This window comes from Trichechus manatus, unplaced genomic scaffold, assembly GCF_000243295.1.
Source record: "Trichechus manatus latirostris isolate Lorelei unplaced genomic scaffold, TriManLat1.0 scaffold00013, whole genome shotgun sequence".
Classification (NCBI taxonomy): domain Eukaryota; kingdom Metazoa; phylum Chordata; class Mammalia; order Sirenia; family Trichechidae; genus Trichechus; species Trichechus manatus.
In genome coordinates, this window is record NW_004443949.1 from 13,995,401 (window position 1) to 14,020,251 (window position 24,851).

Consider the following 24,851-nt stretch of genomic DNA (forward strand, 5'->3'; position numbering starts at 1 on the left):
AAAGGCCTGATCTATTAGGTTTCCATTCTTTATGAAAATATTGATTTTTTTTTTTCTATTTTAAAAATGGATTTAGTTTTTTACTTATTAGGGAGTTCTTGGTGCATAGGTATGTATATATATGTGTGTGTGTGTGTGTGTGTGTGTGCGTGTATTAAAAAAAAGCCAAAAAAACCAAACCCATTGTGGTCGAGTCTATTCAGACTCACAGCGACTCTATAGAACAGGGTAGAAATGCTCCATATGGTTTCCAAGGAGCGGCAGGTGGATTCCAACTGCGGATCTTTTTGGTTAGCAGCTGCAGCACACCATAGCTTTTAACCACTGCCCTATCAGGGCTCCAATATGTATGTATATGTATATGTACATGTACATGTATATATACTCACACATATCTATATATTCATGCAATTGAGACATACTTTATTTGTAATTTCGTCCTTTTTAAAATAATATAAAATTATTTGAAAATAGATTTATCAGTTACATCATACTCTATATTACAGATTCATAATATAATTATGCATTACCGTTACCGGGGACTAAGGGTCTTTCTAACTCTTGACTTTATTTTATATACATTTTTTTTTATTTTTTATTTTGTTGTTGTTATTGAGACCATACACAGCAAAACAAACACCAATTCAACAGTTTTACGTGTACCATTTAGTGACATTGATTACATTCTTTGAGTTGTGTAACCATTCTCACCCTACTTTTCTGAGTTGTTCCTCCCGCATTAACATAAATTTACTCCCCCCTAAGTAGTTATCTAATCTTTCAAGTTACTGTTGTCAGTTTGATCCCATATAGATAGTTCTTAAAAAGCATAATGCTCAAGGCAGACATTTTTTACTAGTTAAACTAAACTATTGTTTGGTTTTAAGAACACTTCAAGGGATATTTTTGGTTTAAGTTTTAAAGATTATCTCTGGGCAATAGTTTCAGGAGTTCATCCAACCTTCATGTCTCCAGGAAGTCTGGGGTCTATGAGAATATGAAATTCTCTTCTGCATTTCACCCTTTTTGATCCGGATTCTTCTATAGAATCTTTGATCAAAATGTTCAGTAATGGTATCAAGGCATCATCCAATTCTTCTGGTCTGATGTCAAAGGAGACATTTTTTCATGGAAGCAATTACCAACTCATTCCATATCCTCTTTTTTTTCCTGATGCTCCTTCTTCCTCTGTTGCTCCAGGTGAATAGAGACCAATAGTTGTGCCTTGTATGGCAGCTTGCAAGCTCTTAGGACCCCAGGCACTAACAACAAACTAGGAGGTAGAACAGAAGCACTAAACATGTCATTAGGCCAGTTAACTGTGATGTCCCATGAAACCATGACCCTAAACCTCAAACCAAGAAACCAAATCCCATGAAGATTTTGGCTGTACATAAGCAGTCTCAGCGCTACTCTTTTTTTCTCTTTTTTTGTCATTGTTGTAAATATATCTATCACACAACTTTTGTCAATTCAACTTTTTACAATTGTACAACTTATTCATTTATCGACAGCAATTACAAAAGTCTGCTGTGCAACTGTACCCATCACAGTGGTGGGGGAGAGGGGGGTAAACGGTGATGGGAATATTTAAGATATATCTTTAACTACATTTCTCATTATTTCCTTAGGAAAATAAAATAATTGAGCTATAATTATTAAAAAGAAGAGTATTGTTTCAACTATTGATACATTTTGCAAAATTGGTTTTCTCAAATAATCTTTCATTTATTGTAAAAGTAACAAACCACCTCTTATGAAAAAACACTTGTGAAGTCTCTTGACATTCCGAGGTTTTAGATTCAGTGGATTAAAAAAATGAAATTTCAGAGGAATCTCTATTAGTATACTGAGGAATAAGAGAAAGTATCGTACTTCAAAAGGTCTACTATCTTATTATTGTTGTGTGGTGGCTCTAGAAAGCTCTATAAGTAGAGAAAATCATTACAAGAGTAAATGATAAGGTACTAGTGTTAAGTACATATACTGGATGGAGAACTTTACTGATAAAGGGAAGAATTGAGTGTCAGTCTTTTTTCTATTAGGAAAATGCTTCATTAATTGTGTCACTATAGCCCTTAAATTACAGAACCCAATAATTTAAGAAGCTGGGCTATTTCAACATAGACACCTAGGATTCTTCCTGGCTGGGGCCAACTCAAAACTGGGCTTCTGGGTAATCTAGAACTAGGCTGGACTGTCCAGATTTTCTTACTCAGAACCACATGTCTTAGGCAGCAAACAAGTCCTAGATCCAGTTTAACTTAATTGCAATCAACAGTGTCTTTTCACAAGAGAACAAAGTATTAGACCATCATTTTGTTTCTAAGAAATGGAATATGAGTTTTTTTAGATCCTAGTTCTCAGAAAAAGATATGGGGTATTCATTATATCGAGAGTGTAAGCAGCCAAGTAGAGATTGTCAAAATAAAGTGGAGCTTTAACATTTATTTTATGACTCAACTATGGAGACATTTTATCTCATAATTGTATTCTGAAGATAGGTACAGAAAAGTAGAATCAGATTCATGTTTTCCATAGAAGTGTTAGCATACAATAAATTTTGTGGCTAGGAAACCTAGTATCACAATAGATATTCAATCAGGTTTCTTAAACCATTCACCAGCAACTCCTAGAAGCAATATTTGACACTCAGTGACAAAGTTGAGCCATGAGCAATGCAACCTAGAATGCAGCTATTTCATCTGTATAGAAATGATACTGCAATGACTCTTCCCTGGGCAGGGCTTGGCTTGGGGATGGATAGTGACATAAGGGCATCAAAGCTGCTGAAGTATTCAAAGACTGAAAGACTGTGAACAAAGTAAGTGCTTTAAGGAGAAACTGAAGCAAAATGTTAAGCGATACAGCAGAGTTTTACGATGCTTGAAAATTCTGAAAATAGACTCAGGAATATGTTACAGAAAGAAAATAGTTTGTTTCTTCAATAATTGGATAGAATATAGCAACAGGAATATAGAGAAGCCTCTTTGCACGTAGTTGTTGACTTAAAAAGAAATCATTAAATGATATCAAATATACCACCTTCAAATTAAATAAATAACAATGAATAACATTTTACTGAACACTCGCTAAGTCCAAACATAAGACACAGTCCCTGCTCAAATGCATCACATAGAACAGAAACTAGGAACTAGTACTTAGAATTACAGAGAGAACAAATTGAGTTCATTTCAGTATTATTTTCTAGACAATAAAATCTACTAGCCCACGGAATCATCACCTAAAGGAAGTGAGAAAGGTACTTTACTAAAGTCACTTAAATTTGATAAAGAAAACATGGAAGAACACCTTGGAGATAAAAAGCAAGAATATGAAGAAGAGTGCCCGTTTTTTACTTCAACTCTATTATCATCTTGATATTATTTGCTATCCTCCTCTGTTTACATGCTTTTTTCCACTCCAATGGAAATAAGTGTCTAGGGAAGTATTTTTTTATTTTCCATTTCTACATTATCATATTCGGCCTTGTTCTTGATTATAACATATGGTGTAATAAACTAGAGGTGAAGAATATATTTGATCTTTTCTTCTCTTTTTGTCAATCATTTTCAGAAGCTAAAATATGTTCATCTTACTAATGCATTGATTTGTTTTGTGATGAGCTCTTTTCTTTGAAATCAGTCATCATCAATATGACTCCTTAGGAAAAAAGAGACTGTTACAAGAATTTTTCTTAAATGTTAGAAGTGGGGAATTTTCCTCTACTGGTGCATCTGTCTGCAATTCTCAAATATTTGTTTTAAAGTTGTTTTATGTAATTATCACAAGTGTTATTCTGATACTGAATAGATGGAACAATGACACAACTCTTCTAGGGCTGCACATTTTGGTAACATGAGCTACCTACTTTGGGAAATTGTATGGGATTGAGATGTTTTGTATGGGATTGAGAATTTTGGATTGTAACATGGGTAGCAATGATCCATGCTAACATGCAGAGTTTATGGGAAAAAATATTAATAACAGCTTGAGTTCTTTAGATGAGGTATGTTCAGAATGCTACTCCCAAATTGATAGAAATTTATCCAGTAATTCAGTGGGTACTAAATCATTTTTTAAAGCACAATGAAAAACAAAACAAAACCCATCAAACAAACAAAAAAGAAATTACTTTAAGAAATGACAGACCTCTATAATTTGAAATTTTGAGTCCTCAAAAAAAGTTTATTATAAATTGCATCCAAGCTATTGTTTTCCATAATGCTTCTATTAATGCTTTGTATTGATTTTATAACTGTTTATTAAAAGTGCAGTCACACATATTGTGCCATTAAAGTCTCTCAATAACCAATCTCCTTTACACAGATAATGAAGTGGAGGCTTACAATTAAATTAGTAAAGAGTAGAGCTGGGATATGCCCATGTGTCTGTCAGAGCCAAAGTATGACCTTGAGTATATCTCACCTGAATTTATGGACCATCTCAGGAATAGATTTGTTGCATTGAACACTAATGACCAAAGAGCAAAAGGTTGTGGAATGACATCAAGGACATCATACATGAAGTAACCAAGAAGTCATTAAAAAGACAGGAAAGAAAGAAAAGACCAAAATAAATGTCAAAAGAGACTCTGAAACTTGCTCTTGCTCTCTCTGGACAGCAGCTAAAGCAAAAAGAAGAAATGATGAAAACACTGCAGAAGATTTCAAAGGGTGGCTCGAGAAGACAAAGTAAAGTATTGTAATGACATGTGCAAAGAGCTGGAGATAGAAAATCAAAAGGGAAGAACATGCTTGCCATTTCTGAAGCTGAAAGACCTGAAGAAAAAATTCAAGCCTCGAGTTGAAATAATGAAGGATTCTATGGGGAAAATATTGAATGATGCAGGAAGCATCAAAAGAAGATGGAAGGAATACACAGAGTCATAATACTAAAAAGAGTTAGTCAACGTTCAGCCATTGCAAGAGGTAGCATATGACCAAGAACGAATGGTACTGAAGGAAGAAGTCCAATCTCTACTGCAGACACTGGCAAAAACCAAGTCTCCAGGAACTGACAGAATATCAATTGAGATGTTTCAACAAACAGATGCAGTGCTGGAAGTGCTCACTTGTCTACGTCAAGAAATTTGGAAGACAGCTACCTGGCCAACTGACTGGAAGAGATCCATATTTATGACTATTCCCAAGAAAGGTGGTCCAACCAAATGCAGAAATTATCGAACAATATCATTAATGTCACACTCAAGCAAAATTTTGCTGAAGATCATTCAAAAGCTACTGCAGCAGTATATCGACAGGGAACTACCAGAAATTCAAGCTAGATTCAGAAGAGGAAGTGGAACGAGGGATATCATTGCTGATGTCAGATGGATCTTGGCTGAAAGCAGAGAATACCAGAAAGATGTTTACCTGTGTTTTATTGATTGTGTGGATCATAACAAATTATGCATCGCATTGGGAAGAATGGGAATTCCAGAACACTTAATTGTGCTCATGAGGAACTTGTACATAGATCAAGAGGCAGTTGTTTGGACAGAACAACGGGATACTGCATGGTTTAGAGTCACGAAAGGCGTGCGTCAGGGTTGTATCCTTTCACCATACCAATTCAATATGTATGCTGAGCAAATAATCCAAGAACCTGGACTATATGAAGAAGAATGGGGCATCAGGATTGGAGGAAGACTCATTAACAACCTGCATTATGCAGATGACACAACCTGGCTTGCTGAAAGTGAAGAGGACTTGAAACACTTACTGATGAAGATCAAAGATCACGGCCTTCAGTATGGATTACACCTCAAGATAAAGAAAACAAATATCCTCACAACTGGACAATCAGCAATATCATGATAAACGGAGAAAAGATTGAAGTTGTCAAGGATTTCATTTTACTTGGATCCACAACCAACATCCATGGAAGCAGCAGTCAAGAAATCAAAAGACGTATTGCATTGGGCAAATCTGCTGCAAAAGACCTCTTTAAAGTGTTGAAAAGCAAAGATGTCACCTTGAAGACTAAGGTGCGCCTGACCCAAGCCATGGTATTTTCAATCTAGTCATATGCATGCGAAAGCTGGGCAATAAATAAGGAAGAAGGAAGAAGAGTTGATGCCTTTGTATTGTGGTGTCTGCAAAGAATACTGAATATACCAAGGACTGCCAAAAGAATGAACAAATCTGTCTTGGAAGAAGGACAACCAGAAAGCTCCTTAGAAGCAAGGGTGGCGAGACTACGTCTTACATACTTTGGACATGTTATCAGGAGGGTTCAATCCTTGGGGAATGACATCATGCTTGGTAAAGTACAAGGTCAGCAGAAAAGAGAAAGACCTTCAACGTGATGGATTGGCACAGTAGCTGCGACAATGGGCTCAAGCATAACAACGATTGTAAGCATAGCACAGGACTGGGCAGTGTTTCATTTAGTGGTACATAGGGTCGCTAGGAGTCGGAACCGACTTGATGGCACCTAACAACAACAACAACAGAGCTGGGATATAAGATAACTTTCCTGTTTTGGGTACCCTGTCCTTTTCAGTATATTAACCACACTTTTTTCCCCCAATTAGACCATCCTTGGTTGGTTCATATTTACAGAAAATTGGAGGAATCGCCAGTATGTTTTAAACTTATATCTAGTATTGAAATATGTGCAATTGAATCCCATCCTTAATGCTTCATTCCAAACTTCCACTTCATCCTTATATGCATCTTATTTTTTAGCAACAGTGAAACAGCTTGAGTTTTTCTCTGTTCAAAATAGCTTTGCCTCACTACAGCCTCAGCAGATTACTTGTATTGTAGCCCCATTTTGAAGTCTTCGTATTTCAAATGGTCCTTTTATTTGAGGGAGAGTTTATTTCATCAAAGTTAGGCAGGCCTACAAACAAATGAGATAAGAGGTAACAAGAACCTGATCATTTTCTGAAGCCAAGGTTAGTACTCATGGCTTGAAAATCTTGGCATACAATGAAACACAATACTTGAAATTGGGAAAGATATAGAAAATTCTATATATCCTATAGAGAATAAACATTGCCATTACCTCAGGGTAGCATTCAAACCCAGACTAGGCTGGATTTCCTTGTAACAATATACTCAGCTCCCTTTTACTCTTTATAGTGTATCATTGCAATCTTAATTTAAATGATAATGTGTGTTAATTTGCCTAAGAGCAAGAATCCCATGTAGAATCTACCATGCTCAACACAGTATATTTGGTCCATAGCAAATATTTATATATCACTGTTCAAGAATGAATGAGGGATCATACAAATGAAATAATGAATTGAAAAAGTCAGCTGTCTTAGATTCTAATTCAAACTCCTTTGCATACTAACAAATGAATTCGAGAACACTCTCCTCACTATCTAAATAATGTCCCTATTAACAGTGTTCTTTCCAGGATCAAATGAAATGTAGTATGCAGAAATCTGTAAAGCTTCATGGGTAGATGAGTTAGAATCAACTCCACAGCAACTAACACCAACAAATAGCAATATAAATTATAGGTTACATTGAAAATGCAGTAAAATTTCTTTGAGATTATTTCAACTCCATAATTTTAGGTCAAAAATATTTTTTTTTTTTATTATTGGTAATGTTCATAATATCTTCCTTGAAAATATGCACATAAAGTTTTGAATTTTAAAAATTTCCTTGCAATTATTAGGTACTTATTTGTAGTTTTACTTTAAATATTTTTTTCTTAGAAGTGTTTACTTCATATTCTTATAGTATAAAAAAAGTTAAGTTTTTAAAATTTAAAGTGCTCCATTGATAAAATTATAAATCTATTAATTTAATCTACCAGCCTTCATTCTCAAAGATTTGAAATAGTAGCAACAATTATTACTATTACTATGACATCTAGATAATGGGAGACTAAAACAGTATCCATCAGCCTGGGTCAAAACCACTTGTTACTACTGAGGTGCGTGTAAATTTTTATACTCATTACTGCGATGTTTTGTTCTTTTGTTTGGTCGTTTGATATATACAAACAAGTAGTACCTTATTTTAGAAAAAACAGTGAGGCTTATTGGATCCAGTCCAAACAAAAACAATCATTTGTAGCAGAAAGAAATTAGAAAATACAGGATAATTCATATTCTGGTAAATTAGTTGCTCCTAACTAAACTGAGTTTAAAATATTAGAAAAAAATAGATTTTTCTTTTCTTCCTGGAGCACAGTCAAAAGAATAATAATATATGAAAAACTTATTGAACCAACTACCTGTTTTATAGAAAATGCACTGCAGACATTTTTATTCTGCCCTTGGTAAATGTAATCACATTTTGGCTCTATCCATTCTAGTGATTGCATTTGGAAAAATTGCACAGTTGCATGCTCTTTTCCAAATTTTAAAAACTTACCAGAATTTACATGCTGTATTTCTGCCATTCCATACAGAAAACCCAAGTTAGTTAAAGGGGGAAAAAAGTCACATTCTGTTTTTCAAGTAGAATATTTGCTTTTGGAGACAGGAAAAAGATAAGAAAGTAAACCGTGCTAAATTTTTCTATTATGGAAAATCAGGAATAATCCATAGGGTTTTTTTTTTTTTTTTCTGCCTACTAAATCAAACTTTTTATCTATACTCATAATAAATAACTTATTTTCATGTTAATAAATTAACAATATTGAGGAAATAATTTGTGTCAATGAATAGAGAACAATTTATTTGATGAAGATGATTTTGGACTTCTTTTACTATTCCTCCAGAGTTGATGTTGAAACTTGGTAAAATTTAAATTACAAATCACTAATTCGTTTTGATTTTCCTGGAAGATAAGAAGTCAAAAAAAGGCAAATCTTCACATTTAAACATTTAATACATTCTCAGCTCATCTTAAGCTGTTTTTTTCCCCATAAGCTTCAAGAAGAAAAGTAAAGAATTGAGTGACAATACATATTGATTTATCACTCCAATTATACTTATATTTAACCCACTTGTCTTCTTTCTAAAACTTTTGGAGACTGCTATTGAAGATAATTACTCTCAGTATATGTATAGAAATCTTTCACAGGTGATGCTAAAACAGGAATCTGTAACCAAGTGTTCCTTTTCATCCTCTTCCTTCTCCTCCTCCTTCTTTCAACGTTATTTTTATGATTGAGCTGACCTCACAGTTCGACCAGGGGCACTTTCTCAGGCAACCACTGTTTTTACAAATCATTAATTTTTTTTTTTTAAGTTAACAATGATTTTTTTTTTTTAAGCCATATTATTTGTCAGGCACTATGGAGCCCTGTTGGTGCGGTGGTTAAGCATTTGGCTGCTAACTAAAAGTTTAGCAGTTTGAATGCACCAGCCGCTCCTTGGAAACCCTATTGGGCAGCTCTACTTTGTCCTATAGGGTCGTTATGGGTTGGAATAGACTCAATTCTAGGAAATGAAGATTTTAGAGTGAATAATTTCTCAAACCTTCAGCCTTCAAGAAGTTTACTTTCAAGCCAAGGAAATAAAACAACACAAAATATAAATATGAATGTAGTATAATAAAACACGATTCCAAAAAGTTATATAGAAGAAAATAAAATTGGATAAGAGGCTAGAATGTGATACAGGTGAGGTGAGAGTGTATATGGGAATGGTGAGATATTTCAGCCAGGATGCTCAGAAAAGTCTTTTTGATGAAAGCAGTATTTTAGCAGAGATTTGAAAGGTAAGGAGAAAAAGTGTAGCAGACTCTGCAGGAAGAAGATTTTAGGCAGCGCCCTAAGAAAGGAAAGAGGAAATGTAAGAAATCTGATATATAGCTGGTTAGTAAGAAGGTGTGTGGAAGCCAAGAGGTCAGAAAGAGGTAGGAACCTGCAGACTTTTGAAAGTAAGAGATCCCTTTCTATTGACGTATGTTAAATTATTCAAGATATATCAAAGGATGCCATGAAAACCTTGTGGGGATGGTCAACCTATATCTTGTGGATTCATTCTGATTATTAATCAACTGAGAAGCAATAGAAAGATCTTACCTCTTCCTTCAGTAGCTACCCTAGTCAGCTTAATGTTTATCGCAGTTTTTCACAGTCAAGGGAACTATCCCTGGGCCAACAAATAGAAACCATTTGGTCTGTGCCTAAGGGTGAACACCAAGGGAAACAATATTCTCTTGCTTTACATGAATCATTTACAATAAAACCTGTGAAATTTAGAACATGTGTAAGGTGGAAACCTGTCAGAGAAGGAAAAAACGCAAATATTTTCCACTAATAGAGAACAATAGAAATGTTGTAGTACTGCACCCTGTCAAAGGCAGTGTCATGGATTGACTTATGTCCCCCAAAAAATGTGTGTATGAATTTGGCTGGACCATGATTCCTGGTACTGTGTGGTTTTCCTATATGTTGTAAATCCTGCCTCTACGATGTTAATGAGGGTGGATGGGTGGCAGTTGTGTTAGTGAGGCAGGACTCCATCCACAAGACTGGATTGTATTGTGAGGTAATCTCTTGAGATATAAAAGAGAGAAGCGAGCAGAGAGACAGGGGGACCTCATATCACCAAGAAAGCAGTGCCGGGAGCAGAGCACGTCCTTTGGACCTGAGGTTCCTGCGCTGAGATGCTCCCAGACCAAGGGACGATTGATGAGAAGGACCTTCCTCCAGAGCTGACAGAGAGGGAAAGCCTTCCCCTAGAGCTGATGCACTGAATTTGGACTTCTAGCCTACTAGACTGTGAGAAAATAAATTTCTTTGTCAAAGCCATCCACTTGTGGTATTTCTGTTATAGCAGTGCTAGATGACTAAGACAGGCAGAAAACTTGTGAGACCTGGAAAAGTAAGGCAGTCCTGTTGAGTTCCAGCTCTCAGAGGTTTCACTGTATGTGAATATGCCATTTTTATCCCTGGTCCCCTCCATACACCTTCATAATGACTATGTCATATACATTCTCCTCAAGACTTCTACTCTACCTCTAGTTCACTTTATCTCTGCAGGTAATTATCTTTCAAACAATCAAGCAAGTATAGATCATCTGTCAGAGTTCCTTCAGCTCACTTTCCTCTCTGCCTTTAGAACAGCTTTAATGCTTACATTCCTCCTATAGGACTTAGAACAAGAAATTACCCTCCTTTTCTTTTTTTCCAGGATAATCTAGTCACGTGCATTACTGGATCCTATCCTGCGCTGCCTTATCTGAGCGTTTAATTCTTAGCTTAATTTTTCTCACATGACCAATGTCTCACTTTCCCTCCCTTCTTTCTATTCTCCTTCTCTCTCAACTTTCTCACCTCTCTCTTTTTGTTTTTTTTTTAACTTCAGAGGATGAATTTGCTTAAATTTTCCCAGCAGAAAATAAAATAAACACATAGTAAAAGTATTTCTATTTTATTCTCCTCTCTAATTTACTCTCCTACTTGCTGTTTTCTTTTACTATGCAAATTTTAAAAAATATTTTGGTGAAAATACACACAGTCATATGCCATTTCATCAATTTCTACATGAACAACTCACTGACACTGACGACATTCTTCAAGTAGTGCAAACATTCTCACCACCTTTTTGTGAATTTTTCTACCACCATTGGCTTAGACTCACTGCCCTCTAAGCTTCTTATCTAATCTTTTGAGTTGTTATTGTCACATAGATATTTCTTTAAAAGAGCACAATGCTCAAGGTAGACATAATTTACTTATTAAAGTAAACTACTTTTTGGTTCAAAGAAAACTTCTGGAGATAGTGTTGGTTTAAAGTTTAAAAACTATCTCAAGGTAATAGTTCAGGGGTTCATCCAGCCTCATGACTCCAGAAATCTGACTTACACTGAAAATTTGTAATTTTGTTCTGCATTCTTTTGCCTTTTGGTCAAGAGTCTTCTATCGAATCTTTGATCGAAACATTTGGTAATAGTAGCCAGGCACCCTCCTGTTCTTCTGGTCTCATGGTAAAGGAGGCAGTTGTTCATGGAGGTAACCAGATATGCAATCCATTTCCTCCTCCAATTTCTGATTCTCCTTTTGCCTCTGTTGCTAGTGGTGAACGGAGACTTATTGTTGTATCTTAGCTGGGCACTTTCTATGCAAATTTCTTGATAGATATGCTCCCTATCTGCCTTTATTTCAACAATCCTGATTCACCTTTCAGAATATTATATGAAAGTTCTGCTTCAATCCCACTTCTTAACTGTGCTCACTAAATTTGGCACTCTTTCATTTTTTTATGGAAACACTTATTAAATTTTGCTAAGTCCAATTTTAGTTCTCATTTTTTTTTAACTTCTTAATCACATGGGATACTCTTGACTACCCTCCAATGAAAATATGTTTATGCTTGACTCCAGGAAAGCTTTTCTTTTTTCCTATTTCCTCTAAGTCTCTTTTGATAGTATCTTCTGCTTTGCTCAAAGATTAAGTATTTATATTTTTCAGAGTCTACTCTTCTGCCACTTTTTTTTTTTTTTAATTTAATATGTGCTGGATGGTAATCTTACACAAAGCATGGCTCAAACAGATTTAATAATATTATTTTCCTTTCATATCTGTTACAGATTGAATCCTGCTCCTCTAAAATATGTGTTGTAAATTCTAATCCTGATACTTGTGGAAAGGAACTCTGATGGCACAATGGTTAAGCACTCAGCAGCTAAGCTAATGGTTGGCAGTTCAAACCCACCAGTGGCTCCGCAGGAAATAATTCCTGGTGATCTGCTCTCATAAAGATTACAGCCTAGGAAATGCTATGGGTCAGTTCCACTTGGTCATATACGGTCACTATGAGTCAGAATGGATTCTAAGGCACCCAACAACAACATACTTGTGGATGTAATCCCATTTGAGAATGGTGTTTTCTTTGTTATGTTAGTGAAGCCTCATCAATGTAGGGTGTGTCTTAAGCCAATCACCTTTGAAATATACAAAGAGCAGATTAGGCACAGAGAGGCAAGCAGAGATGGGGGAAGATGGATGCCAAGCCGCATGAAGATCGCCAGGGAACCAAGGAACAGCGGCTGAAAAGAGACAAGGACCTTCCCCCAGAAAAGAGAGAAAGCTTTTCCCTAGAGTAAGTACCCTGAATTCGGACTTAACTAAAGACATTGTTTGTTGCCCGTTCCTTATCTTGGTCTTTAGTAATTCTTCTACGAGATTTAAATTCTTAAAACAATGTCTACTCTCATTCTTATGGCAAAACAAAACAACTTCAACCACCTCTGACTTCTCCTGCCCACTCCTTACACTGCAATTCTCCTTCATCAGTTTACTTCAGACTACAGCTAGAAATACACAGAACTTCTTATTGATCCTTAAATATGTCACTTACTTTCTTTGCATAAGCCACTTTTACAGCCTGCAATGCTCTTCAAAAGCTTTAACATTTGGCAAACTCCTAGTTTTCCTCAAGGCTTAGATCACATATCATCTTTTTTGCCAAGTCCTCTGTGAACATTTCAGTCATATTTAATTTTCCAGTGTAATGGAAACAAAACAAAACAAAACATTAACTTTGGGGTAACTCAGTTGAGATTCTACCACTTGTTGGTCAAAAACTATATTTTAAGTTTTTAAAGTTCTTTAGCCTCAATTTGTTCTCTTAAAGCATTGAAATAATAACAATAATATAATTGAATTGTTTTGATGATTAAATGAAAGATACACAAATTATAAAGTGATGTATCTAGTTCTTGGTAAATAGAAAGTAGATAAAAATAGCAAATTCCTTCCTCGTTTATAACACTTTTAATATTTTTATTAATACATACTTCTCTAACTGAATTATAATTAGCTTATTACACATTTGCCACCCTTTTTAGACTCTATTCTATTACATTTTAATTCCTGGATATAATACTGTGATGGGAACAGATTAATATGTTCAATATATGTTTGATGAATGTCTGAATGAATGAATTCCAAGATGTTCAGTGTAAGGAAATCATATGCCTCTCATAAATACCCAATATTTCCTTTTGCTATAAAATAGGATCTAATTTCCAATCATTTTCAATGTTTATTACATGGGCATCTGTACTGATGTTTTAATGAACAACCAGTCTGTTTAGAAAAAGCTAAAGTGGCTATTATAGGATTTACCTTCTTCTTAAGAGAAAAGAAAGGAAAAAAAAAATAGCAAACTTCTTTAAGTGAAAGATATTGTGCAGATTTCTTCAGGGAAAATGACACCAGCAATCAGTCCCTTACCAATCAATCCTTTACTCTGAATCCTAAGGGAAAGTCCTAAGAGAAATTCGTTTCTCAAAAGACTGGCAATTCAGACTCAGCAATATCATCACCACATTGCCATTGAAGGATGGCACACAATTAGGAAAAGATCTAAATGTAATCTATAGTGTTTTAGTTCTGATGCTTAGGGACAATTTTTGATAATACATATTTTGCACAAATTTCTAATCAGAGATGTGTCTGTATGTGTGTGAGTGTGACCATAATACAGAAAGATGGGGACATCTATGGTATGACCTGGAAATCCCTCCCCCCACCTGTGTTCATTTTATTTTACTCTTGTAGAAAAGTTTTGCTCTAGAATTTTTCTTATTTGTGGCAGAAGATATCAAAGCACAAAGAGGTCAATAGAAATAAGAAAGAGAAAATGAATGAGTTGTGGTGGATTCATGTTTTGTATTTATATTACTCATAAATAAATTCATCTTCCTAATTATAAATTGTTGCAGACTATGATAATATGTTTAAAAGAAAGAATCTTGGATTAATGTTCTATTTTTCTAAGGGGAAAAGTTAAAGTTATTTTCTCTAAAACACAGAGAGAATGGTAAATGCTAATCTACTAATTTAAATTGAATTTTCATAAGCAAGAAGCAGATATAGAAAAAGATGAGTCTTAAAATGTTTATGTAGTTTTGAGTCTGTTTGAAAGTTCCAGACAAGACACAATTAATTGAGGAAAAAGCTTATCTATGTGCTTTCGACAGCTGTTAAACTGAAAACGAACGTTTACAGCTCAGTTTCAAATTGTACTTTAATGAATAAATGATAGCCTATTGATATTGCCTATTAAAGTGACCACTGAGACAAAGAATACATTTTAACCAACCAAAGAGATAAGCTTAGTATTAAAATGGAGAATTTGCCTTTTCATTTAAATTTAGCTCATAAATCTATTACGGTCAGGCAACCCATAACATCGGCGTGTATGCCTGTGCTCCCCAGGTTATGAACATCTGACTTACGTACAACCTGTAGTTATGAACCAATCCGCATCAAGCCTACTGTATTAAAAATTCAAGCTACATACAATGGTTTATAACAACAAACAGGCGCTACGTTGGGATGCTCATCAACATATTATTATTATTACTGTATTGTTATGTTTAAAATGTTTTAGTGTATCTAGAAGTGTTTCTTTAATGTTTTTTATGCACAGAAAGGGACACTATATATTATATACTCAAACTTGAGGAAGGAAAGACAAACATTTGATTAACTGATGTTAGATACGAACCGTAGCTAACTGTTTTGACTTACGTACAAATTCGACTGAAAGATAGATTGAGGAACGGAACTTGTTCATAATCTGCGGACTGCTCATACATAATATGATGTTCACACAATGTCCAAATCACGTAACATTCTATTTCACAGAATGTATCGTGGACGTTAAGCGACACATGACTGTATATTTCTCATCAGAAATTTTTTTTCAAGGAGGAATACGTGTTATCTAAATAGACAAAAACTTTATATTTTATATATATTTTACAGCTATTTGCTGAGTCGCTTTTCTAAAATTCTGAAATAATTTCGTGGTGAATCTGAACAAATTATATATACCAGATTAGTATATAGTCTGGTGTATTAGTTTATAAATACTATATATGTGTTAACCCTGGTGGTGTAGTGGTCAAGAGCTACAGTTACTGACCAAAAGTCAGCAGTTTGAATCCACCAGGCACTCTTTGGAAACCCTATAGGGCAGTTCTACTTTGTCCTTTAGAGTCGCTATGAGTCGGAATCAACCTGAGGGCGACGGGTTTTTTTTTTTGTTGTTGTTGTTGTTTTGGTTTAGTGCCTGTTAACTCACCATAAGTTATGTTTCCTAGAGAATTGGTGACCACTTCCTTCTTGGTATTTTGTGTCAAGGCTGTGTAGGGGTGTACGTGTATATATGTGTGAGAGAGAGAGAGAGAGCGCAAAACCACCCCACCACCCATCTGCTCAATTAAAAGGAAGATGAATCGGTTATAAGCTAAGAATATTATTTACTTTTCTCAACTGACAATAAATCGTAAGTGGAAAAGAGCATGAGTTTTACGATGGCTAATTCTAAGATCAGAAGCGAGAGAAGGCAACCATTATGAGAGTCAGAGAATGTTGTTAATATGTTTCTGTTTTGTTTTCATTCCAAGACTGCAGCAAATGGTGGACAGAAAAATGTAATTAGATTAATGAGGAAAACATTCCCGTGATTTGAAAAATTTTCAAATAATGTTACCAGAATGAATCCTTTCTCATTGGTGCTTCAGTTATTTGAGCACAACAAATTCTTATTCTGAAGATCATTCAGGTTGAGGTTCACCAGTTCTCCTGTCTTTCACACCTGGTTGGCTTACTACCAGGAGAAAACCCACAGCTGTTACTGGCATTTATTTTAAGATGTTCCCTGGTCTGTTCTTACCCTTACTGCTGTGGGATGACTCAAACTTGAGGAAGGAAAGATCAAATTACTCTACTCACTCTTGTCTGCCTGAAAGCTTGATCTCCTAGCATAACATTTCAAATTAAGATCATTTTTATAGCAGGGAAAGGTGAGAAGAAACAGAACAGCTCCCTAGGCATGCTTCTATCATAGTGTGTACTGTATTGTTTTGAAATTTGCTAATTATTTAATAGTTTGTCTCCCCCACTAAACTGTATCGTGTTCATCTTTTATTCTTAGAGCCTTTAATGGTGTCTCACACATAAGAAGGTGCCTAGTAGATGGTTGCTGAAATAAAATGAACTAGGTAAAACAGATCACAAAGAACAAAGTGCCAATATGTCTATATACAAAAAGGAAAATGCAAAGAATATTTGCTTCAATCTTGACATTTTCCCTTTTAACTTCTGAAATCTTTGCCCATTAAGCATACAAACTCTTATTAGAAATGGAAATGTATTACATGCTTAAGTGTAAACAAAAATCATATTTTCAATTATAATCCTAGTCGACTTATTTCATTTTATTGTTTTATATAAGAATAATATTTAAACTCACCCTCAGCCTGGAAACTTATATTTTGTAGTATAAAGATCTAAACGATACCACAAAGGTTATATAAATGTGTTTGTGTGTACAGGCACCCGCATATTTTTATGATTCAAAGGTTAATAATATATATGCTTATTTTAGAAATAGTGTGGTGATGCTATACTTTGGAATGGAATACTAGAAATTACAAAACCCAAAACCAGCCAAACCCTTTGCCATCAAGTCAATTCTGACTCATAACAACCCTGGAGGACAGAGTGTAACTGCACCCTGGGATTTCCAAGGAGCAACTGGTAGATTTGAAAGGCTGACCTTGTTGGTTAACAGGCAGGCTCAACCACTGCGCCACCAGTTCCCTCCAGAATCTACAAAGCTGACAGATTTCATATCTTACAGGTTTGTTCTGTAAAATTAATTCACGTATTATTCAGCTTAGCTGATTCCATAAACCCAATAGGATAGAAATGGGTGTGTGCCTGTGTAAGTTTTTTTTCTTTTTTTAGTGTCCAGAAACATGAAATGGATCTAAAACCTGACAGGCCACTTATGGTAACATATCTTCCCTTAATGTGACCAGAGCTTTTCTGAAGTAAATGGATAAAGAGAATACAATGATTTTCTAATCAATCGTCTCCATTAACAAAGCACTATGGGGTGTGTGTGTGTTGGTGCATGCATAAAAGCACAATTTATGTGCATGTGTGCTTGAAGCAAGAGTAGCATTTTTTTATTTCAATGTTAATAGTATTTTTATTTTTTAATATTTATTTTTTAGCATTTCATTTAGTAGAAATAAGGTATTTAAAAAATAATATATTTAAGACTTCAATTTTAGTGCAGAATATAGCTTTTCAATTCAAAATGTTCCTTTGAACATGGAATCTTATTTGTCTAGAAACGTTCTCATTTGACAAAACTAAAACCTATTTCCAATTCACCTAATGCAAAAAGAACAAACAACAACAACAACAAAATGTTCTATTTTACAGCAAAATCTGTGAAAGCCAGAACCTGTGTAAGGCATAAACCTCTCAGAGAAGGAAAACGAAAATATTTTCCACTAACAGAGAGTGATAGAAAAGTGTCAAAGGTGGAAAACTTGCAAAACCAGGAAAAACAAGGCAGTCCCATCGAGTTCTGGCTTTCAGAGATTTCACTGTCTTTCTTCTACTCTGGATCTTTATTAGTTACATTCTTCAGGGGGGAGAAATATTGCTTCATTTGGTGTGAAATAATTGTTAAAAAGTCTTTGCAGTTATAGCATTAAATGTTATGTTTTATAGTATACAATTTTTTTTTAGGGTAATTTACTATTTGCCTCTATTGCTGCAACAAATAGTCACAAAATATTTTGCAGCATTCTGGCACCCGTACAAGGCTGTGACTTATGAATATGCTAATGAGATTGCATCCAGAACTGGCAAGAATTCAGGACCTGCACACAATTATGGTTCCGCACTATGATACCGAGGCTCGCAGCAATATTTAGGTTAATAAATACAAGGTATAGCTTTTTCTCTTTTGGAAAGTAGAACAGTTTCGACGTTACAACTACTTAGGATTAAGATCTTTTACTTATTGCAGTGATTCTCCTAGTAATATTGTTGGAAAACCTGACATAGTTTTTAACAGTTATTTTGTACCACTTAATGCTTTTAAGTCCTGGAAAGGTTATTTTCTCTACAAAACTTATTTTATAACTAATGCCTGGAATATTATTCCGTGTCTCAAAGCAACGTTGGCTGCTAAATACTTTCAGAAAAAATTCCTATCATTTTAGCTAATGTTTAGTAACATGACTTTCTTAAGCTGTAAGAAGCTCAGCTTACAAAGCTCTGTTTTCCTCTAATACAACAGCAAGGCTATAGGTTTTCAGTTTATGCTAAACAAAAAGTCCTCTTGTAAGTCTCTTAAGTATTTTTTCTGTGATGGAAGCTTCTTCCAAATGTAAAAGCATATAAATATTCAAAAGTTTACCACAATGTGCTACCTCAATTTAATGGCTGAATTAAGATAGTTCAGCAAAAGCAAAGCTGGGGCACGATAAAAAAGCCTGCCTGGAGCCAAATCATATTAAACCCAGAGTTTTATACTCCACTGTGCTTAGAGCTTCCCAGCCTAGCAGTTCTTGTTTTTTTATTTTGCTTTGTTCTGCTGTTCATGATGTCACACATATTTATTGCGAATCTTAATTATTTCTCTATTCATCTCCGAAACGGAAAAGTCATTGCCCAATCCAGACACAATTTTTAATGTTTAAAGAAAAAAATCGTTCAAACATAACTGAGATTACCATGAACTATCATCAGAAATAGGGGTTCCCTCCAACAGTTACTTTCATGGGAGTTATGGAGGTGGAGGGGAAGGTGCTCTCAGATTCAAAGCAAAGTGTAGTTAGAAAAGGTACTCCAGATAACTCTCTGTTTTTACTTATTACTGTCTCCATCCCTCCTTAACTGAGTGTCATGGATAAGGTATGTAACAGAAATAAGGGACTCCTGCATAGTATGGATAAGTTGTGTAGACTTTCATTCTACTTCCATGACAAGTTAGTGGAATAATTAATAGGAAAGGAACTTTTGCATGTGAGTGAAGCTTCAAAGCTGTACTTGATGGAACATGCCTCCCTGGTTTATTAACGTGATGGTGCTTCTTCTGGCAAGACATTTTTAACTGGTAACTCTTTCCTCCTATTTACAATCCAGTTCAACAAATACGTACCTAATAATTGCAAACTTGCTATGGTTAGAAGATAGAAATTTAACAACCTCTTCCTGTCTTCAGCAGGGCATTTATTACTTAGTGAATGTCCAAAAGTCCATGGTCTGTCCTTGAACCCTGTAGTCTAAGGAAGTTGATACTGGCTACCTATATTGAATGGACCTGTCTATATTGGTAATTTTCTCAGAAAAACTTTCATTTTTTGTGTAACTCAACAAAATTCGTTTTACAATGATAAGAATTCTGGAAACCCACGTAATAATACATTCTATTCCAGTAGGAAGTTATACCTTGATGCCAATGAAAGATGACAGTTGCTTGGTAACAAAGCACATGTCCAGTAATAGCTACTGTTGTGGGTGGCCATAGCTATTTTTTATAGCTGATTTACAATCAGTTTGGGAGTAGGATTCATTGGTTGGTGCACAAATTATGCTGATTGTTAATTATTTTGATGATTCCCCCATGGGGAGCATGAGAACATAGTAACAAAATTAAATGGCCAAAAAGTTTTAGGGTACATAAATTGGAAGGGTAACAGCTAAGGATCTTCTTATTGGACAGTACATTAAAGAGCAATGCCAAGTTTTGTTGTTAAGAAATTGCTTTTTTATGTTTTTTTTTTTTGACTTATCATATCTTTCCCCTATTAACCAACGAATTCTTTCTCTATAAAATACACTTATAGATACATATTTATTCCAATCTACTTTGCAAAGGCACTACAGGTTAAATTCAAGAGGGCGGTCTTATTTCCCTCTTTCCTATTGTGGGCGTCTCACTTTCAGTAAGACTAAGTATTGTGTTAAGTGTGAAATGGATACAAAGTGAAGATGTAGACTTTTTGCTTTTAAGGAGATTAGATTCTTCACCAGTAGACTTGCTATTGGTAATGGCTTCTGCAGGACTAGTTTGGATAGGACACAGACGGTGGGCTAAAAGGCTTGGTTTCGTAGTTCAGAGTAACTGTAGGGAGGGCTTACAAGCCTACTGAGTACAACTCAGGGATATCCATTCTGATTCTAGGATAATTCATAGTTCAGAATTTTCTTCAGACAACTGATAAGGTCTAGGATAACCTAAGGTTTTATTAATCTTGAAAGTCCAAACTCCATTCTGTTCAATAGTTGGATATTTTACAGAAAGTTAGAGATTGGACATGACATATGGACCCTGCCATTTATGAAAATTAAAGTAAGTGGGAAAAGTAGTGCTAGGACTGCAAGTAAAGTATACCTAAAGAGAAAAGGTGAAATATATGGTGTTGATGAAGAATATTGAATATACCACGGGCTGCCAGAAGTAGAAACAAATCTGTCTTGGAAGAAGTACAACAAGAATGCTCCTTAGAAGCAAGGATGGTGAAACTTTGTTTCATATATTTTGGACATGTTATCAGGAGGGACCACTCTCTAGAGATGGACATCATGCTTGTTAAAGTAGAGGGTCAGCGAAAAAGAGAAAGACCCTCGAGATGAATGGACACAGTGACTGCAACAGTGGGCTCAAAAATAGCAATGATTGTGAGGATAGCACAGGACAGAGTAGTGTTTCATTCTTTTGTAGATAGGGTCGCTATGAGCTGGAACTGACTGGGTGGCACCTAACAACAACGACAACAAAAATGATGTAGCAATGTGGGCCACTGAAGAGGTATGTAAAAACCAGTCTGAGAGTATAGGAAAGGCATCCTTGTGAGCATAATATCTGAACTATACCTTCGAGGATAAATGAAAATAAGAATGTTAAAAAATGTAGCGAAGGCATATGCAAATGTACACCTCCCCCCATTGAAGTGCAAAGTAAAAGAGTCATGGTATAATTGAATTGTGGAGTCAAGGAGAGGTGAGAGATGAAACCAGAGAACACTCAGTGACAACATTATGGAGGGTTTCTATGTCAATCTATGGAGCTTGGGTTTATCCTGTGGGTGAGCAGGGACCACTAGTACATTTAAGCAGAGCACAATCACGTTTTCACTTTCATTACAAATAAAACATTTGACTGGTGTGATTGTTAATGTTGTGTGTCAACTTGGCTGGGCCACGATTCCCAGTATCATGTAATTGTGAACCATTTTGTCATCTGATGTGATTTTCGTATATGTTGTAAATCCTATCTCTATGATGTTAATAAGCGAGGATTAGAGGCAGTTATGTTCTTAAGACAGGACTCAGTCTACAAGGTTAGGTTGTGTTTTAAGTCAATCTCTTTGAGATATAAAAGAGAGAAGCCAGCAGAGAGACATGGAGACCTCATACCACCAAGAAACAAGAGCCAGGAAAATAGCGTGTCTTTTGGACCCGGGGTCCCTGCTCTAAGAAGTTCCTCGACTGGGGAAGATTGATGACAAGGACCTGCCCCCAGGGCGGACAGAGAGAGAAAGACTCCCCCTGGAGCTGGCACCCTGAATTTGGACTTCTAGCCTCCTAGACTGTGAAAGTATAAATTTCTCTCTGTTAAAGCCATCCACCTGTGGTATTTCTGTTACAATAGCACTAGGTAACTAAGACAACTGGTCATGGGAAAAAAGACATAAAGAACAAAAGTCTGTAGGCATTAGGACCACCGAAGAAACTGTTACGGTGATTCAGGAAAGCCACTATAGCCTCTGAATCAGGATAACAGTGAATGAGAGAAAAAGATTGAATCTTAAAAAGTGAAAATTTTACCTTATAAAAAACAAAGGCACACACGTTTGTAACGTACATGCAAATATGTGTGCATACATATACATTTAACTATACGTAACCTTTTAAATTAATATGTAAATGTATATATTAATTAGAATAATTTTTGGATGTTGTAAAATTTAGAAAAAAACCTAAATATTCATTTGTATGATGAATCACTCTGTGCCTTTTGAAAAAAATGTGGTAAGGATGTATACGTATCATAAAAAGATCTTCATTATTCATATATTATTAAAAATGAAAGTTGTCAACATTTTATAAATCTTAGTTTTATATGATACTAATAATAATTTCATATTTCTAAAAGTTTAAAAAATAAGGATATACTATAAACTTAACAATATTTATACTCAAAAGATGGGATTGTGGATCAATTTTTTTGTTTCATTTACATATTCTATTTTGACTGATTTTTTTGCAAGTAACTCGTGTTGATATTACCACTTAGAAGCTGTAGCCTGTGTAGGACAAATACATATTTCAAAAGTTAAATTTTGTAGGACTTTTAACTAATTGACATAAGGGATGAAGGGAAAGGAAGAGTCAAGATTTATTCTCTTTATCATTTTTAACCAAGGTACTAAGATGACTTTTAGTATCATCAATTAGGTAGAGGATTAAGAAAAAGGAATATCTGTATTTGTTTGATTTATGGAGATGAAGGAAGATGATGATTTACAATTTTTCATTTAGTATTTAATGTGTCTGTAGCATATTCAGGGGAAGATTTCTCATATTTGGAAAGAAGTTGGAACTAGAGATACAGACTAAGATTCATTAACCTATAACATAATAGTTAAACATTAGAATTTAAACATGAGCTAGAACATGAAGAGTTATGGCAATTTAGGAAGTAGATGAGTTCACTCAGGGAGAGAGAGAAACTGACAAAAGAAACTGGACCTAAAAAGAGTTTTCTGGGATGAATAATAGAAGCTAGAACCCAAAGGCGGCATCAAGAAAACCAAACAAGTTCCGGTTGAGTCCATTCTCATTCATGGCAACCCCAAGTGTTGCAGAGCAGAAGTGCACCCCATAGGAATTTGAAAGCTGTGAACTTTTGGAAGCAGACTGCCAGGCCTTTTTCCTAGGAACCTCTGAAAGGGTTCAAACTGCCAATCTTTTGGTTAGTAGTTGAGCACTTCGCTGTTAGTGAAACCCAAGGTCTCCTTCAGGGACACGTTGTGTGCCATTGAGTTGACTTCAGCTCATAATGATCCTATATGACAGAGTAGCACTGCCTCGTAGGGTTTCCTTGGCTGTGATATTTAAAGGAGCAGATTTCTGGGTCTTTTCTCTTGCAGAGTATCTGGTGGATTTGAACCTCCGATCTTTCACTTAGCAGCTGAGTGCTTTAACCATTGCACCACCATGGCTCCTTAAAAGGGGCATAGAGTCCATCTGAAGCAACTGTCTTGTTTTTGCAGGTAAGAAAGCTAAGGTCCAGATGGAATAGTTCACCCAAAGTCACTTGGCTAATGAGATGGAGAAGCAGAACCTAGTTCAATTCTGCCAATTCTCAGTTCATTTGTTTCTCTTTCCTTGTGCTTCTAGCACAGCTTGGTTTCCAATTTTATAGCACTTTACTATTTGTAAAACTCTTCCATATACACGATCTATTTTGAACTTCACAGCAACTGTTTAGTATGAAAAGCAGATGTTTAGTACAATTTTAAAGTGAATACAAGGTTAAATGACTTTTACAAAATGAGTATTGGTTAAGGGGCAGAGCCAGAAATTGAAGTAAAGTTTCCCACATCCAGTTTTGGTGCTCTTCCCAACATCACCAAGCATGTCCAAAATGTAATCTTTAATTTACCAATATATCACTTGGGTCACATCTGTCATACCAGTATTTCAAAGTACAGAAGACTGGAGTTTTCATTCTAGTTATATGCTTGTTTGAGTACATTCTATCAAAAGTATTTTTTTCTACTAAAAAATATATGACTATAACTTAATTTTTTAGCCATCACAGAGCTACATGAAATAACATTTTACATCAGTTCAAAATGAGAGTAAATGATATATGAAAAATGTATAGTTTATGAGTGTCTCTGATGTTTAGTTTTCACAATTCAAAAACTCTTATAATGGAAGGGAGTCCCTGATGGTGCTAAAGGTTAGTAAGTCAGGCTGCTAACAGAAAGGTTAAAGGTCTGGTCTACCCAGAAGCACCTTAGGAGACAGTCCTGGCAATCTACTTCCGACGTATCAGCCACTGAAAACCCTGTGGGGCACATTTCTATTCTGACACACATGGGACCACCATAAGTGGAAATCAGCTGGACAGGAACTGGTTATAA